Genomic DNA, 16,498 nt, shown 5'->3' with positions numbered 1-16,498 from the left:
ATTGACGAGGGAAAATGTTTCCCCCTATTTGATCTGTCTATCAAATCTATGTCCCGTATTCAGATTCTAACCACCTGATGAAGGAGCAATGTTCCGAAAGCTTGTGATTTCAAATAAACCTGTCGGACTATAACCTGATGTCATGTGACTTTTGACCTTTACAATGCCAGACACATGGGTTTGATTCCATTCTCGAGCAATTGTGCAGAGTTTATACATTTTCTCCATGTCTGCATGGGTTTCGGGTGCTCCGGTTTCCTCCCACAGTCCAAAGATGTGCAGGTGAGGTGGATTGGCCATGCTAAATTGTACATAGTGTCCAGAAACCTGAAGGCTAGGTGGATTAGCCATGGGAAATGCAGGGTGAGAAGGATAGGGTGGGTCTGGATGGGATGCTCTTCAGAGGGGCTATTGTGAACTTGATGGGCTAAATGACCTGCTTCCACACTGTGGGGATGCTATGGTGCAAAAACTTTATAAATCCAAATCCATTCATTGCCTCACTATGGGATTGGGTGGTCCTTCCAAACATCTGCCACTAAGTTAAAAAACAGCTTGTCACACACTCTGGGGAACCATAACAACAGTTAAGTATTCAGATCAACACCTGAAATGCGGTAGCATGCAATGGTCGAGTGCTAGAAATTGGGACTAGAATTAAAATTATATATAGAAAAAGACCTGGATTATTTAAGTCTTTCATCTTTTAGAATGAACATATTGGTTTCCATTCTTTCATATGGTTAGGCCACGTGGAGAGGATAAATAGACAAAGTCTATTCCCTGAGGTGGGGGGAGTCCAGAACTAGAGGGCATAAGTTTATTGTGAGAGGGGAAAGAAGGCCAAAGGGACAACTTTTTCACGCAGAGGGTAGTACGTGTATGGAATGACCTGCCAGAGGAAGTGGTGGATTTGCAAGATTTGAAAGGCATCCGGATGGGTGTATGAATAGGAAGGGTTTGGAGAGCTGTGGGCCAGGTGCTGGCAGGTGGGACTAGATTGGGTTGGGATATCTGGTCGGCATGGACAAGTTGGACCGAAGGGCCTGTTTCCATGCTGTACATCTCTATGGCTCTATGGACAAGTGCTTGTGACTAGCAAGGATCAGATGGGCCAAAGGGCCTCTTTCCTTGCTTGCCTTCCCTGTGCCCTTTGGGCATGTTAAATCCTCAGCCTCACCTCCGCAGTTTTCTTTTTTGGATTGCTGCTGTTTTTTTTGTTTGTTGTTGCAATGTTGCAGAAGTGACAGCTGGAGCATGTGGCCACATGCCTGAACACAGCCAGCTCAGAGCGATGGAGCTGAGAGCTTGGTGAGAGCGAACTCTTGATAGCATCTCCGAGTGAGTCACAAAGGAAATGGATTTTGAGAACGTGGATTCGATATCCTCAGTAGCCTCTTATATAAAGGGACGCGTGGGGCAGCTGGAATGTCTGTTGAAGTACTTGGGGATTAACTTTGGAACTGAGAGAAGAGTTTTTTTAATCTGTCTATCCCTTGGGTAAGTGGTTGTTCGCTTCTGTCAATGCAATGCCTTAACGAGTTCGTCTCTAATGAAAAAGGCAGGCAGAGGGCTGAGATGTTGCTCGCTGTTCTGGCCGCTGGATTCTCCCACATTCAGAACCCAAACTAGCCTCGCGAAACTTTGCTTCTTTATTACACCCTAGTGTTATCTAACTGCTTTATTGACACAGCGTAGCCTGACAACTCAGTCAGGGTTTTAAACGGGGCTGTCGCCCTTCATTGTATTGTCAAACCCTAGCCCTGACTTCAGGTGGATCCGAGAGATTCCTCTGTATTATTCAGTGGATATACAAACTCCATGTGTACTCCCTTTCAACCAGCCGCTGACTAAAATCTAGTCCCTGCCTGCGTGGGATTTTGCTGTGCACAATTCTGCCCTTCTCTCCCCACTCCCCACGAACACAAGGCTCAGGGATAGTCGACTCCCTTCTATTTTCTACATGACAGCCACTTAAGTCGGAGAATAGGTAATTAACTGTAAACTGTTTTCTGAAACCACTTCCCCAAGCAATGAGGTTGAAAAGGCACAATTCTTCTGACCGCTGTCTCTGACAAGCTCGACTTTCCCGGCAAGATCACGTTCCTGAGCAGCCCTGAACTGCTCTTAAGAAAGTGCTGACAGGCTTTGGGTGCGAACTTCCACAGCTCTCTGTGGTGAAAGTGCTTCCAAAAAGTTATAAAATCGTATAGCGGAAGCAAACCTGATGAAGGGCTTTTGCCCTAAACATCGATTTCGCTGCACTTTGGATGCTGCCTGAACTGTTGTGCTCTTCCAGCACCACTGATCCAGAATCTGGTTTCCAGCATCTGCAGTCATTGTTTTTACCTTTGTTCAACTTGTCCATGCTTACCAAATTTCCCATCCTAAACTTGCTTGTGTTTGGTCCCCCTTCCCCTAACCCTTTCCCATTCACGTACCTGTCCAAATGACTTTTAAATGCTGTAACTGTACCTGCATCTGCCACTTCCTCTGGCTGTTCATTCCACATATGACAAACCCTCTATTTGAAAAGTTGCCCCCTCCGGAGCCTTTTAAATCTTTCTCCTATCACCTAAAAAAAGTCCCCTAATTTTGAACTCCCCCACCCTTGGGAAAAGAACTTTGCTATTCACCTTCTCTATGCCCCTCATAATTTTATTAACTTAATTAATTTCACTGTGCTTCAGTATGCATGACAATAAATTCAATTCAATTCAACTTCTATAAGGTCACCCCTCAGCCTCCGATGCTCCAGTGAAAAAAAGCCCTACCCTACCCCACCTATTTTTACAACTCAAACGCTCCCATACTGGCAAGATCCTGGTCAATCTTTTCTGAACCCTCTCAAATTTAATCATATCCTTCCCATAGCAAGGTGACCAGAATTGTATAAATTGTATAAATTGTTGAATTTGGGGATTTTAACCCAAAATGATGAAGAATTGAATAATTCTCTCAAGATGGTGTGGGGTTTGGGTGCAAAACTGCTCAGCTTCCAGCTACAATTTCCCCCTTTGAAGTACATTCCATTCATGATATTATTTGGTTAAAAATACTTAAGACTGAAACATAAGAAGGCTGTTTTCCTTAACTTGTTGCTCTCTGTAAGAACCATTATTGTCACTCCAGACCGTGAGTCAATTATTTAAATTCATGAACAGAGGGATTAATGGGAATGGTTCTGTTCGGTGCAAGAAATTACTGTATCACTTCTTCAAAGATGCGATATGACAAACTTGGCTGCATAGCTACTGAATCAATCTAACAGACAAAAGTCATGAGCTATAAGCCCCAGCTTACCACTGTGCAGTCTGTGCAGTGTAACTCTGATAAAAGGTATACTAACATTGGAGCAAGTGAGTTACAAGATTGCCAAATGAAGCATAAACAAAAGAGAACAGAACGCATAATAACTTAGAGAAAGTGAGGACTGCAGATGCTGGAGAGTCAGAGTCAAAAAGTGTGGTGCTGGAAAAGCACAGCAGGTCAGGCAGCATCCGAGGAACAGGAGGATTGAAGTTTTGGGCATAAGCTCTTCATCAGGAATGTGGGGATGTGAGGGGCAAGGGGGCTGAGAGATAAATAGGAGCATGGGGGTGGAGATGCTAGAGATCAGAGTCGAGAGTGTGGTGCTAGAAAAGCACAGCCGGTCAGGCAGCATCCCAGGAGCAGGAGAATCGCTGTTTCAGGCATAAGCACTTCATCAGGAATGTGTGGGAGTTGGGACGAAGGAAGCTGACAGATAAATAGGAGAGTGGGGTTGGGCTGGTGGGAGATCACCAGGATGGCGATAGGTAGACAGAGGTGGGAGGATGATGGTCATAGGCTAGAGCGGAGGGTAGAGTGAATAGGTGGGAAGGAAGATGGACAGGTAGGACAGTTCAAGAGGGTGGTGCTGAGTTGGAGGGTTGGATCTGGGATGAGGCGGAGGGAGGGAAGTTTCCTCATCTCCCTTCCCCCCACTTCATCGCAGATCCAACCCTCTTAACTCGGCATCACTTTTTTGACCTGACCCTGTCCTCCCTGTCCATCTTCCTTCACACCTATCCACCTGACCCTCCCCATCAACCTTTCGCAATTACCCTCGCCGCCTGCATCCACCTGTCACCTTTCCAGCTACCCTCCCTTAGCCCCACCCCCATGCTCCTATTTATCTCTCAGCCCCCTTCCCCTTCACATCCCCACATTCCTGATGAAGAGCTTATGCCCAAAACTTCAATCCTCCTGTTCCTCGGATGCTGCCTGACCTGCTGTGCTTTTCCAGCACCACACTTTTCCACTCTGACTCTCCAGTATCTGCAGTCCTCACTTTCTCTAAGTTATTATGTGTTCTGTTCTCTGTTTATGTTTCATTCAGTAATCTTGTAACTAAATTCTGTTTTGTTTAAAACTGAGTGGCTTGGCCAGCTGCATCCCTCCTGGAATATCTGCGTTACACCTGCTTCATACAACTTGCAAAGTTAGGGTCTGGGTCACTTTCTTGAAATGTTTTGAGGGGGTCTGGCCTGGTCCACAACAGTGCTCATTGAAATATAAAACTATGAGGTGACCTTACTGAAGATTCATAGGGGACTTGATGAGGTAGGGCAATTCCTGATGAAGCTGAAAATGTGTTGCTGGTTAAAGCACAGCAGGTCAGGCAGCATCCAAGGAACAGGAAATTCGACATTTCGGGCCAGAGCCCTTCATCAGGAATGAAGCCCTGATGAAGGGCTCTGGCCCGAAACGTCGAATTTCCTTTTCCTTGGATGCTGCCTGACCTGCTGTGCTTTAACCAGCAACACATTTTCAGCTCTGATCTCCAGCATCTGCAGATCTCACTTTTTACTCAATTCCTGATGAAGGGCTTATGCCCAAAATGTCGAATTTCCTGTTCCTTGGATGCTGCCTGACCTGCTGCGCTTTTCCAGCTACACATTTTCAGCTCTGATACTCCAGCATCTGCAGACCTCACTTTCTCCCCGACTTGACAAGGTAGGTTCTTTCCCCTGTGGGAGACTCCAGGGGACCAGACGGTATAACCTCAGGATTGAGGGTTGCATATATGAAACATGATGCATTGAGCCATGATCTTATTGAATGGTGCAGTGGATCTGAAGGCTCCAACATCTCATGGTCATAGAAGCTGGAACTCTGAAACAAAAACAGGAAGTGCTGGAAGAACTCATCAGGGCTAGTAGCAGCTGTGGAGAGAAAATAGTTTTGGAAAGTTAATATTTTTATTCTGATATTGCTCTTCTTCAGAACTGTTCTAAATGTCTCCAGCTGCTGAGTTTCTCCAGCATTTTCTGTTTTTGTTTTGGTGTAGCTCTGACCTTGAGATCACAATTATATTGCTTAATTTGTACCTATGCTTCATAGTGACAGTTTCCCTGCAGGACAACTTGAGTGCATGGTTGTGTACTTGTGTCTGTTTAAATACAGTCATGGTGTATCACTGATAGACATTATTTGTGGTATAAATGATAGTTGACGGTATAGTGGTAATATCATTGGATCCATCGTTCAGAGATTATGGTTGATACACTGTTTAATTCATTTTTGTGAAATAGGAAAACGCCTTCTCTGTAATGGTGACTATGATAATGAATATTAACTGTGGTAAAAATCCATCTGGTTCATTAATGTCTTTAATGGAAAGAAATTTGCCAATCTAATTTCAGATCCACAACAATGTGGTTGTCTTCTGAAGTGGTCTAATGCCCACATGCGTTCCACAGGGAATTAAGGGTGACTGGCATATACTAGCCTTGTCAGACACCTAGATCCCATAAAAGCATAAATACATTTCTGCTTGTTGTGTGAATTCTGTTATGCAAAACTGTTTGCTCAGAAATTTATTAGTTCTGAGATGCTACAGATTGAGCACATTATTATTTTACAACTTTGAAGGAGGCCATTTGCCTCACCATGTATATTGCTGGCATAGATCTCACTATTAAACCATACCCCATAGCCCTGCAATATGGATCTCACTCGAGAATCTGCTCCAGGCACCCCTTTCGACAGTGTGGTCCATGTCACATAATTTCATTGCCAAAAAAAATTAACTCTTCTTTCCTCTGCTTGTTCTTATTTCTGAATGTACACAGATTTGAACGTTTGTAAGCTAAATCGCATGCATCTTAATGACCGCTAGCCAGAGGAATTAATAGGCTGATAGGTTGCAAGAGAATAGCAAAGAGAAGAATTTAGACAAGCGTCTTAACAGATGCACAGACTTCCACAAACGATTTATTCGATAAACACATCTCCAACAGAACGGTGCTAGGCTTGATGTCTTAATACCAGGGAGAACTCCCCTATTCTTCTTCAAACAGGACATTGTGATCTGCCTGAGAGAACAGGCAGGGGCGTCCTGATTTGATGTGCAATTCTAACAGTGCAACGCTCACTTGACTCAGCCCAAATTTTATAGACAATGCTCTATAGTCAGATTTGAACTCTCAACGTTTTAAAATAGAGGCCAGGCACTACCAATTGCGCAATGGCTAGCATTTAGAATGCAGGTGTATTTCCAGTATGCAAATTTACTGTTTTTTAAATCCCCCTAGGGAGATTGAGACATCTATTGCAGAATGCACTTGCTTTATTTACCGCAGGCGCAGTGCTCGCTCTGACTTTCATTTGATTCTGCACTTGGAGTGATCCCAGCTGCTGTTTATATCTAAATAACTTCTTGCACTGTATCAGTCTTGTGGTGTATGTTAACTGACAGTGCCGTGACGGATAGATCCAGGATTTTGACAGAGCTACAAGGGTGCAACGGTGATATATGTCAAAGTCATGATGATGTATGGCTTGGAGTGAAACTTCAATGATCATGTCCTAATCTTTCCCCATGGTAGAGTTGGTGCTTTCAGAAGGTGCTGGTGAAGGAGCCTTGGTGAGTTGCTGCATTGTATCTTATATGTGGAGATGCTACCGATGGACTGGGTTGGACAAGATCATAGATCACACGACACCAGATTATAGTCCAACAGGTTTGTTCAAAAACACAAGCCTTTGGAGAGCTGCTCCTTCATTGGTGCACTCAATGAAGAAGCAGTGCTCCAAAAACTAGTGTTTTCAAACAAACCTGTTGCACTCTAACCTGGCGTTGTGAGATTTCTGACCTTGTAACTTATTCTTGGTACATACTGTTGCCACTGTGTGTCAGTGGTGAGTTGTGTATATGTTTCAGTCGATGGTGTTTTGGACGCAGCCCGTGGGAATATCGGTCAAGTCGGATCCTGATGTGGAAGCTGGCTTGACAGACTATATTTTTACCGTATGTTTTAGTTGGTAGTTTGGTTTTGGTGCTGGTCGGTGCTGAATATGTTCACATGAAGCTGCCAATGCATTTTTTGTTGATAGAATTATTACACGAAGAGTGAAGTAATCAAAGCTATGTAAATGTACAACAATTTGAAAGTGTCTTGTGATAAACAGAAAAAGGAATGTTTCAACCACTATTTTTCCCAGTAAAGTCCTTTACAAATACAGTCCCAGTGAAGTGTCACTCTTATCTTAAGTCTTAGATTTCTCATGTAACTGACAAGGTTGTAATGTTCAGATTTCTGCATATCACTAGATGGGATTCCCACCATTTCTCCCAGAGACACAAAATCACAGGTTAACCAACCATTAGGAAAAACTTGAAGTTTTTCCCAACACTTCTGCTTAAACAATTAAAAATCTATGAAATTATTTCCTGCCTGAAGACTTCCACCAACTCAATTCTTTTCTCGTGGTGTAACTTTTTTTGTCCGAACTGAAGCCATCTATTTTTATTTTGTAACTCATTAAAGTTCATGTGTTAGTAAGTAACTCCCAAAAGCTTGCTAGTTACTTAAAGTATTACAACATTCTTGAAAATTATGTTTGAACTGAATATCAACAAGGGTGTTGCCATGGTTGCAGAGTTTGAGCTATAGGGAGAGGCAGAGTAGACTGGGGCCGTTTTCCCTGGAATGTCGGAGGCTGGGAGGTGACCAGTTTAAAGGTTTATAAAATCATGAAGGACATGGATAGGATAAATAGGCAAGGTTTCTTCTCCTGGGGGGGGGGAGGGGGGTGGGGGGGGGTGGGGGGGGGTGGTGAAGTCCAGAACAAGAGGGCGTAGGTTTAAGGTGAGAGGGGAAAGATATAAAAGGGACCTAAGGGACGACTTTTTCATACAGAGGGTGTGTATGAATTGAGCTCCAGAGGAAGTGGTGGAGGCTGGTACAATGACAGCATTTAAAAGGAATCTGGATGGGTATATGAATTGGAAGGGTTTAGCGGGATATGGGCCAAGTGTTGGCAAATGGGACTAGATTAGGTTAGAATATCTGGTCGGCATGGACACGAGTTGGTCCGAAGAGTCTGTTTCCGTGCTGTATCTCTCTATGACTCCATGACTCTATGACTTTCTTATCCCATAGAAAGCAAAACCTACCTCACAAAACACAACTTTAAAATTCTCTTTAGAACCAAAAGTTCCAAATGATATTACATTACAAAACGTTATCACAATGGATCAGGTACTGATCAAGTGAGATGCTTGTAATGCATTGAGATTCTTGAATGTTGTCGGAGCTGAACTCAAAGGTAAGTGAAATGTCTTACATCATGCTCTGAGTTATAGAATTGTAGAGTCATAAAGTTGTACCGCTCGGAAACAGACCTTTAGGTCCACCTTGTCCATACTGACCAGATATCCTAAATGAATCCAGACCCAAACGTTCCCTATTCATATACCTATCCTGATGTCTTTTAAACTGTTGTAATTGCACCAGCCTCCACCACTTCCTCTGGCAGCTCATTCGAGACATGCACTAACCTCTGTGTGAAAAAGTTGCCTCTCAGGTCCCTTTTAAAACTTTCCCCTCTCACCTTAAAACAATGCCATCTAATTTTGGACCCCTTACCCTGGGACAATGACCTTGGCTATTCACCCTATCTGTGTGCCTCACAATTTTATAAACCTCTCTAAGTTCACCCCTCAGCCTCTGACACTCCAAGGCCCCAGCCTATTCAGCCTCTCCCAAAACTCAAATCCTCCAACCCTGGCAACATCCTTGTTCATCTGTTCTGCAACCTTTCTAGTTTAATGCCATCTTCCTATAGCACGGAGGCCAGAACTGAACACAATATTCCAAAAGTGGTTTCACCAATATCCTGTATAGATGCAACATGACCTCCCAACTCCTGCACTCGATGCACTGACCAATAAAGACAAGTGTACTAAATGCCTTTTTTCACTATCCTGTATACCTTTACCTTCAAGATGGAGGGCAGGCTCAATTCAGCAGGGTAGCAGCTGTATAAATACATCATCTGCTGGCAGGCACAGACTGCTTAGAACCGGAGGAGTTACAAGTGGTACAAGTGGCACTGTGCCATCATATCAACAAAGGTCCTTACTTCCGACACAATGATGGACAGAACAATATTGACAAAGATGAGTGGGGCTCAGACACAACCCTGAGGAGCTCCTGCGTGATGACCTGGAACTGAGATGCTCAATCTCCAAAAGAGGCAGCCTTCCTTCTTTGTGATTGGCATGACTCCAGCTGTCTTCTGGATTCCCATGGATTCCAGTTTTCGCTTGGGCTGCCACACTGCAGCCTTGACATCGAGAGTAGTCAGCTGACTTTACATCTTGAGCTCTGCACTTCCGTCCATGTTTTGACGAAGATTGTAGTGGAAGTCTACAGCTGAGTGTTCTTTGCAAAATCCAAACACAGTGTTGGTGGGTAGGTTTTGGTGGCTAAGTCCTGCCTGGTTGCAATATCAACATTTTCCATAACTTTGCTGTGAGTCAAATCAGCTAAGAACTGGAATCCATGATATTGGGGACCTCAGGAGGAGGCTGAGATGAATCCATGGCTTTGTATTTCCGTTCGGAGATGATTGAAAATGCTCCTTGTCTTTTGCACCAGTGTGACTGAGATTGGGAATGATTGTCAGAGAGAAATGGGAATGACAACAATACTATAAAATCAGAAACTGCTGAAGAAACTCAACAGGTCTGGCAGCACCTGTGGAGAAAGAAACAGAGTTAATATTTCAAGACTGACATGACTCTTCATCAGAATCAAACAACAATTTGCTTTTCCTGTATACAACAGCCATGAACCTGCTGTTCATTATGCTCCTGGCTGTAATATACTGTGAAAGCACATTATTGTTTGATTAGATCGTAGAATCCCTACAGTGTGGAAACAGGCCCTTTGACTCAACAAGTCCTCCCTGAACCTCCAAAAAGTATCCCACCCAGACCCATTCCCCTATCACTCTACATTTACCTGGAACACTATGCCAATATTTAACATTTAGATTAGATTAGATTAGATTCCCTACAGTGTGGAAACAGGCCCTTCAGCCCAACAAGTCCACACCGACCCTCCGAAGAGTAACCCACTCAGAGCCATTCCCCTCTGACTAATGCACCCAACACTATGGGCAATTTAGCACGGCCAATTCACCTGACTTGCACATCTTTGGATTGTGGGAGGAAACCGGAGCTCCCGGAGGAAACCCACGCAGACTCAAGGAGAATGTGCAAACTCCACACAGACAGTTGCCCGAGGCTGGAAGCGAACCTGGGACCCTAGCACTGTGAGGCAGCAGTGCTAACCACTGAGCCACCGTGCCACCCGTCATTGCCAATCCACCTGATTGGCACATTATTGGACTGTGGGAGGAAACCCATACAGACACAGGGAGAATGTGCAAATTCCACACAGACAGTCATCTGATGATGGAATTGAACCCAGGTCCCTAGCACCGTAAGGCAGCAGTGCTAACCACTGAGCCACCATGCCACCCCATACTGACCAAGTAGGCTCAAAGTGTTGAATAGCCAACTCCTGCTCCTATTTTTGTATGTTTTATTTTATACTCAGGGTATCTCACAAGAGCATTTACAGACATAAGATAACACCGGGACAAAGAAGGTGACATTAGGGTCACCAATAGGGGTTGAAGGAAGTAGGGAGTGCACAGAATTCTCAGAATATCATAACACTGAAAGATTTTAGAGCAGTAGAGAGTGTAAGGCAGTGTAAGGATTAAAGAGAATCAAACACTTTGGATAAGAACGAATTGGAAGTGGAGTGCAAGTGACAAGTTTCATTTTCTCGCAGTTCAGTAACAGAGATTTGTTGGACGCCACATTGGAAGCTCAATAAGGTAAGTTTATAGAAACTGGCAGATGTTCACACACAATAAAAAAATGCAGACTCTGTTTATCATAATGAGGTGGTTTAGTCCAACATCTTAATGAATTTGCACTCCTGGTGTGGGAGTGATATGTAACAATTGTGCACTTCAGACATTTTTAATCAACCTGTTTAACTGAGTCATGAGGCACCACTGGAGCAGGCAAGACTTGAACGCAGGCCTCCCTGGCACAGAGGTAGGGATACTACCACTACACTATAGAAAATTATGCACTTTAAAGTTGCATCAATGTGGAGGACCACATTATAATGTTAAAGCACATTAAGAGGCGCTGGTTAGGAAATGAGATTACCAGCTTTATGAATAACTGTGAGCAGTGTTTATTATTTCTTGCCAATCAATATTTTAGAAAGAAAGAGTTGCATTTATGTAGCACCTGTTGTAATATGGGGCGTCCCAAAAGTGCTTTACAGCTTAGTTAGCATAGGGCAGTGAGTGGTGTAAAGCATAGGTTATCACCTAGTGAAATATAATGATGACCAGATTATCTGACTTTGGTGTTGATTGAGGGATAGGTGTCTGCTGGATAACCCAAGCCATGGAGATACCTCAGGTAGCCAAGCAGGAAGCTGGAATAACACAGCAGGCCGGGCAGCATCAGGAAGTAGCAAAGTCAACGTTTCCGGCATAAGCCTTTCCTCAGGAATCAAAACATTTTACATCCAGACCAGGGTCAAGCAATATTACCGACAAATGCTGATACTTCGATGATGAACTGGATGGGGGCAACCACACAACTTTGTTTGACCCTGGTCTGGATGTAAAAAGTTCTGATTCTTGATGAAGGGCTTATGCACGAAACATCGACTTCTCCAACTCCTGATACTGCCTGGCTTGCTTTGCTCTTCCAACCTCCTGCTTGTCTACCTTGGATTTCAGCATCTGCTTTTTTTTTTGTCTCTTACCGTGGAGATAGCTCAGGCTCTGAAATAATGCTGTGGAATGTTTTACATTCAGAGGAAAGAAGGGACTCCAATGTACCAGTTCACCTGCAAGACAGCACCTATGACAGTGTATGTAGAGCTCTCTCAGTGTTGACCCCGGGTACTTAGATCTCTGGAGGGACACAACTTTCTGACTTAAGGTGCTACTAAGTGAGCCAGGCTTAGCAGGTTTGATTGTTGAATGAAAACAGATGCACAAGAATGGCAAAGAGGAACTGAAAACCCTCAGAATAAGGTTCATTACAGTTTTTCGACTGGCAGTGGGCAGTAAATGTGTGCAGTTGTTTATTTTCTGTTTCCACATGCAAAATCAGCACTTCCTCGGCCTGGCAGATGAAGTTTGAGTTTATTTTTAAGCTCAGTTCCCAGTCAGCTGCTGCTTGTGCAGTGGATTGGAAAAGATTATTGAGGCGTACCAGTGAAGCTGCAAAAGCAAAGCAAAGGTCTTTGGCTTGTGCAACAAACAACAGTGAATTAGTCATTACTGGACATAATAAATAAGTCATAGGGTCGTAGAGATGTACAGGATGGAAACAGACCCATTAGTCCAACTCGTCCACGCTGACCAGATATCTTAAATAAATCTAGCCCCATTTGCCAGTATTTGGCCCATATCCCTCTAAACTCTTCCTGTTCATGTACCCATCCAGATGCCTTTTAAATGTTGCAATTATGCCAGTCTCCACCACTTTCTTTGGCAGCTCATTCCCTATACACACCACCCTCTATGTGAAAAGGTTGCCCCTTAGGCCCTTTTTAAATCTTTCCCTTCTCACCTTCAACATAGAACATCGAACATTATAATGCAGTACAGACCCTTTGCCCTCAATGTTGCACCAACCTGTGAAACTAATCTGAAGCCCATCTAACCTACACTGTTCCATTTTCAATATGCCTTCTAGTTTTGGAATCCCCTATCCTGAGGAAAAGGCCTTGGCTCTTCACTCTATCCATGCCCCTGATGATTTTATAAACTTCTATAAGATCTCCCCTCAGCTTCTGATACTCCAGGGAAAATTGCCCCTGCCTATTTAGCTTCTCCCTCTAGTTCAAACCCTTCAACCCTGGTACCATCCTTGTGAATCTTTTCTGAACCATTTCAAGTTTAACACATTGGTAGTAGGGAGACCAGAACTGAATACAGTATTCCAGAAGTGGTCTGACCAATGTCCTGTACAGCAGCAACATGGCCTCTCACCTCCCATACTTAATGCACTGAGCAATAAAAGCAAGCACATCAAACACCTTCTTCATTACCCTGCGACTCTACTTTCAAGGAACTATGAACGTGCACTCAAGGATCTCTATAATAAGTAATATTCACCAGGTCCTTATCATTAAGTGTGTAAGTCCTGCCCCGATTTGCCTATTCAAAATGTAACAGTATCAGGAGGAGTAGGCCATTCAGCCCATCAAGCCTGCACTGCCATTCTATAAGATCATGGTTCGTTTCCTTAGGTCTCAACTCCTCTTTCATGCTAGCTCCTCATAGTTGTCAACTTGCTGATATTTTAAAATCGATCTACCTCCTCTTTAAGTATATTCAGGGATATATTCTCCATAACTCTCCGTGGTAAAGAATTTCAGACATTCACCACACCACCTACTCAGAAAAGAAATTTCTTTGCATCTCAGTTTTAATTGAGGGTTTGAGACTTGTTCTGGTGGTAGAAACACCTTCTCAATAAATGCCCTGTCAAGCCTCCTCAGAATCTTTAAAAGGAGATGGGTCAAGTGATATTCCGACGTGCAAAAGCTGCTCTGGTTCAGTTGGTGGAACTTTAAATCAGACACTTGCTCATTGACTACAGTGCCCTCTTCAACACCATTATCACCCCCAGACTGATCTCAAAACTCTGAGACCTTGCTCTCGGCTCTGTGCTCTGGACCAAGATTTTGAGTTTCCTGATCCTCAGACCACAATCAGTGAAGATAGACAACTGCACCTTCTCCACGATAACCCTCAAGGCTGCAGCCACCGAAGGATGCCTTCCTAGCCCCCTACTGTACTCCCTGTGCACCCTCAACTGTGCTGCCCAATTCCAAACAAACACCATCGACAAGTTTTCTGATGACACCACCGTAGTGACAGATATCAAACAATGATGAGTCAGAGTACAGAAAGCAAATCGAGAGCTTGGTGGTGTGGTGCAGTGATAGCGACCTCTCTCTCAATGTCGCCAAGACTGAAGACCTGATCATTGACTTCAGAAAGGAAGGAGGAGAACACACCATCATCAACATCAACGGAGTGGTGGTTGAGAGGGTTGAGAATAACAGGTTCCGAGGAATGACAATAACTGACAACATGCCCTGGTCTTAAGCTATAGATGCGATGGTCAAGATGGCACAACAATGCCTCTTCTTCCTTAGAAGGCTCAAGAAATTCCACAATTCCATGAGGACCTTCACCAACTTTTACAAATACACTATTGAAAGCACACAGGGTGCATGATGGCTTGGTACAGCAACTACTCTGCCCATGAGCATCAGAAGCTACAGAAGGTTGTGTGCACAGTACAGGCCATCATGGAAGCTAACCTCCCATCTATGGACTCCATTTATGTATTAGGTTGTTGTGGAAAGGTTGGCCAACAGCATCAAAGACTCTTCCCAACGTGGTAATGACCACCTACAACCTCTTCCGTCAGTCAGAAGATACAGAAGCTTGAATATATGCATCAACAGGTTCAGGAACAGCTTTCTCCTTGCTGTTATTAGACTGATGAATGGACCCCTAACTTTAAATAATGCTGATCGTGTTAATGTTGATTGTGTTTAGTATGCATCCTGAGCAGTATAACCTGTATGCCTCACTCTGTCCAAGTTATTTTTCACCCTATGATCTGTATGTCCTTGCTTATTCTGATCTGCCTATACTGCTTGCAAACAAAGCTTTTCACTGTACTTAGGTACACTGATAATAAATTAAATCATCATCATCAGAGGCTGTCAGGTAGTCAAAATTGATTCTGTGCTTGCTATTTCAAAGAAAGTGGAACATGTGGGCTCTAGGCAGTATTGCTATTAAGTTTTCTACTTTCACTTTCACTTCAACTTTTCTACATTTTTTCTCCTCCACTTTGCTAACTTACCACATGCTGGCAGCTCTACTTTATTTTCTCTCAGCCCTAGAAAAGAAGTACCTCTGACTTGTAGCTGGTCAACTGAAGTGATCCCTTCAAAAAACACTGACAAGGAGTAGCCAACAAAAACAGAAGTGTTTACTGGTGAATCTCTGCAGGTCTGACGGCAGTGGGAAGAAAGCAGAGTTAACATTTCATGTCCAGCAAGTCTTCATCAGAACTGACAGCAGCCAGGAAAAAGTTATGCTGAAGATGAAGTTGGGAAGGTGGGTTCAAAGGTTAGCCAATAAGTGGAGAGAGAGCCCAGGGAGAGAGAGAGAGAGGCATGTGAAAGGGAAAGACAGGTGAGGAGTTTATTTGTAGAAGGCGAGGAAAGAAAAGAGCTGAATAAGTCACAATGAGAGTCGAGAGTAGGAGGGAATGTCCTGCGAGCATTTTATGTCATGGCAGGTGTGGGGTGAGTAAAGAAAAATGGAGGAAGGAATCAGGCTCTAATGTCATTGAATAAAAAATGAGGTCTGCGGATGCTGGAGATCACAGCTGCAAATGTGTTGCTGGTCAAAGCACAGCAGGCCAGGCAGCATCTCAGGAATAGAGAATTCGACGTTTCGAGCATAAGCCCTTCATCAGGAATAAGCTTCGAGCATAAGCCCTTCATCAGGAATAAGGGAACTCAATGTTGAGTCCCAGTGGCTGTAGGGCCCCACGGAAAATGAGATGTTGCTCTTCGAGCTTGCGCTGAGGCCTAGTGGAACACTGCAGGAGGCCTATAATAGAAATGTTGGCATGGGAACACACTGGTGTGTTGAAGTGGCAGGTGATTGGAAGCTTGGGCTCATTTTAACATTCAGAATGGTAGGTGTTCTGCAAAGAGGTCACCCAGTCTCCATTCCATCTTCCCAACATGGAGGAGACCACATTGTCAGCAACGAATACAGTAAATCGCTGCTTCACCTGGTGGGTATGGCTGGGGTCTTGGATAAGGAGGGAGAAAGCAAATGGGCAGGTGCTTCACCTTCTGCGATTAGAGTCATACAGTGTGGAAACAGACCGTGTGGCCCAACTTGTCTGTGCCGGCCCACACTCCTAAACTGAACTGGTCCCATTTGCCAGCATTTGGCCCATGTTCCTCTATACCTTTCCTCTGCATGCATCTGTCCAAATATCTTCTAAAAGTTGTAACTGTACCCAACTCCACTGCTTCCTCTGACACGTGGCTTCATATTCACACCAAACTGTGTGTGTAAAGGATGCCTC

The 16,498-nt window shown here is 44.0% G+C and overlaps 1 protein-coding gene across 4 annotated transcripts in view; it reads left to right on the top strand.

Moving 5' to 3' along the window:
* Positions 1 to 1,282: 1,282 nt before the first annotated feature.
* LOC132816543 (interleukin-5 receptor subunit alpha-like) overlaps positions 1,283 to 16,498 on the top strand; it is a 60,375-nt gene continuing 45,159 nt past the window's right edge. For 2 of the 4 annotated variants that reach the window (XM_060826284.1, XM_060826286.1), the window contains exon 1: positions 1,283 to 1,500. The gene's annotated coding sequence lies outside the window, so the exon portion shown is untranslated. Of the gene's footprint in view, positions 1,501 to 6,628; positions 6,890 to 16,498 lie in introns of those variants that run through there. The other 2 variants (XM_060826285.1, XM_060826283.1) reach the window with 2 other exon arrangements.

This window comes from Hemiscyllium ocellatum, chromosome 6 (genome assembly GCF_020745735.1).
Source record: "Hemiscyllium ocellatum isolate sHemOce1 chromosome 6, sHemOce1.pat.X.cur, whole genome shotgun sequence".
Classification (NCBI taxonomy): domain Eukaryota; kingdom Metazoa; phylum Chordata; class Chondrichthyes; order Orectolobiformes; family Hemiscylliidae; genus Hemiscyllium; species Hemiscyllium ocellatum.
The sequence above is the reverse complement of the archived record's forward strand: the minus strand, read 5'-3'. Positions and strand labels throughout refer to the sequence as shown.